Source organism: Schistocerca piceifrons, unplaced genomic scaffold, assembly GCF_021461385.2.
Source record: "Schistocerca piceifrons isolate TAMUIC-IGC-003096 unplaced genomic scaffold, iqSchPice1.1 HiC_scaffold_312, whole genome shotgun sequence".
Classification (NCBI taxonomy): Eukaryota; Metazoa; Arthropoda; class Insecta; order Orthoptera; family Acrididae; genus Schistocerca; species Schistocerca piceifrons.
Genome location: NW_025728529.1, coordinates 343,499 through 345,998, shown reverse-complemented (window position 1 = coordinate 345,998; position 2,500 = coordinate 343,499). Strand labels below are relative to the sequence as shown.

The following is a 2,500-nucleotide window of genomic DNA, read 5'->3' as shown; positions in this document are numbered from 1 at the left end:
GTTTTGATCTAATAAAAGCGTCCCTTCCATCTCTGGTCGGGACTCTGTTTGCATGTATTAGCTCTAGAATTACCACAGTTATCCAAGTAACGTGGGTACGATCTAAGGAACCATAACTGATTTAATGAGCCATTCGCGGTTTCACCTTAATGCGGCTTGTACTGAGACATGCATGGCTTAATCTTTGAGACAAGCATATGACTACTGGCAGGATCAACCAGGGAGCTGCGTCAACTAGAGCTGAGCAGCCGGCCGCCCGGGAGTGTGTCCCGGGGGCCCGCGCGAACACGCAAGCGTCCGCTCAATCATTCTGCAAACAGGAGGAGGCTGAGCTCCCCTGCACAATACACCTCGAAACCCTCTCAGGTCCCGGCGGCGCGCAGCGCCGTCCCAAGTACTTGGTCGGGTTCGAGAGAGGCGCAATCGCCCGGAGTTAGGCGAGTAGACGCTTTCGGTGCGACCACCCGTGCTCCCAACTGAGCTTGCCGCTGCCGACAGAGGCCCGGGAGCGTGCTGTCGTGGCATTGCCGGCGGGAGACAACACGCGCCACCTACGGTGACCGGCAGCTCCAACGCCAGCGCCACAGAAGGACAAAAGCCCCACTTGGGTGCCGAAGCGAACTCTCCCAGCACAGCGCACGCGCCAACACATCCGCACAGCTGCGATACAAACCACCAGCGAGAACCGCTGGGGCGACCGAGCAGCAGACGGCGTCGCGGCGCCGAGCGCCGGGCGGCAGCGCATCCTCAACGCACACAGTCCTCAATCGGACCAGCACACTGAAGATGTCCACCGCGCTTCGCACCGGGCCCGCGAGGACCTACTTTGGCCGCACGGCGCCGCGCGCAGGGTGCGCCGGCGCGCAGCTGCGACGCCTGCCGCGTCCGTCGGCCGGCGCGCCTGCCACTGGCCGCCCCCACCAGCCGGCTGTAGCGCGTGCGCCCACGCACCGCGCGGCCAGCACGCCGGGAGGCGCCCCCTCACCGGCCGGGGACGGTCCCACCCAGCCACCGCCGCGTATCGCTTCACACCCAGATGCCGTTCAGTTTCGTCGGCATGGTGGGTATCGCTGGAACAACCGGTTAGTACCTCAACCTATCGTCGCCATCACCGATTCACCCCTAGCGAGAACAACCGCACCACAACAGGTTACCATTTGTTCATTTGCGTAACTTCACCAGAAAACGCAGGCGTCCATCGCCATTTGCAACTTCCACGATTATTGCATGCCTGTGTCAGGTGTCACGCCACACTACGTCTGCCCACATACACGCAACAAAATGTGCACGCCTAGACAATACGTGGAAGGTGGCCCCCGTACGTATGCGATGTCCATTGCTCGAACGACTGTCAACCGGCCTCTGTAGCATGTCGCAGATATGGAACGCGGTGCACCATGCCATCACGGTGTGTGAGGAGAGACGACTAGGTCCGAATACATCAACAGACAGCTCATGCTGATCGCCATCCACGGCGTCCGTTCCTCCCACACGTCTCTATGGCGTACCACACTGCAATCCAGCTCTCATAGGGAGACGACACGTAGCTGCGTGCACAATATTTGCACTGTATGGTCCGCCGTTTTTGGGCGCAGTCGTTGTACGGTCACACATGTGCCACGATGTATCATTCAGTACATAAGGACGAATGTGCAGTACAGATTGTGGTTTACGCGTACGACATTAGCGGACAGTTGACACAGGCCGCACCACAACGTAGCCTGAGTACGTCGCATGCGGAGGGCATTGAACATGCAAAGTTCTCACCAACCAGCTTGCGAAGGCAGGGGGCAAGGTGGGGACGTGGGGAGGGGCGGCATGTACGTCCTGCTGCCATCCACATTACAGTGTACAGCAGGAGCATGTGGAAAGTGAGCAAGACTTGCAAGGTGTTTAACATGAAGCGATACACAGGGGAGCGGGGAGTGCGAGTAGCGAACTATATTGCGAGGGTTGCGGGTGGGCAACACTACACTAATTGAACGAGTCGTATAACAATTACAGAGCAGGTTTAGGCGACAACGTGGGTTACGTTAGGCGACAACGTGGGTTAGGTTAAGGCACGACGTGGGTTAGGTTAAGGCACGACGTGGGTTAGGTTAAGGCACAACATGGGTTAGGTTAAGGCACAACATGGGTTAGGTTAAGGCACAACATGGGTTAGGTTAAGGCACAACATGGGTTAGGTTAAGGCACAACATGGGTTAGGTTAAGGCACAACATGGGTTAGGTTAAGGCACAACATGGGTTAGGTTAAGGCACAACATGGGTTAGGTTAAGGCACAACATGGGTTCGGTTAAGGCACAACATGGGTTAGGTTAAGGCACAACATGGGTTAGGTTAAGGCACAACATGGGTTAGGTTAAGGCACAACATGGGTTAGGTTAAGGCACAACATAGGTTAGGTTAAGGCACAACATAGGTTAGGTTAAGGCACAACATAGGTTAGGTTAAGGCACAACATGGGTTAGGTTAAGGCACAACATGGGTTAGGTTAAG

The 2,500-nt window shown here is 56.6% G+C and overlaps 1 non-coding gene across 1 annotated transcript in view; it reads right to left on the bottom strand.

The window, feature by feature from the left end:
* The window catches only part of LOC124745025, a 1,909-nt gene extending 1,685 nt beyond the window's left edge, over nucleotides 1-224 (bottom strand). The window contains exon 1 of the ribosomal RNA XR_007010979.1: nucleotides 1-224. This exon is cut by the window's left edge and continues 1,685 nt beyond it. This is a non-coding gene — a ribosomal RNA (small subunit ribosomal RNA).
* Between the last annotated feature and the right edge of the window lie 2,276 nt (nucleotides 225-2,500).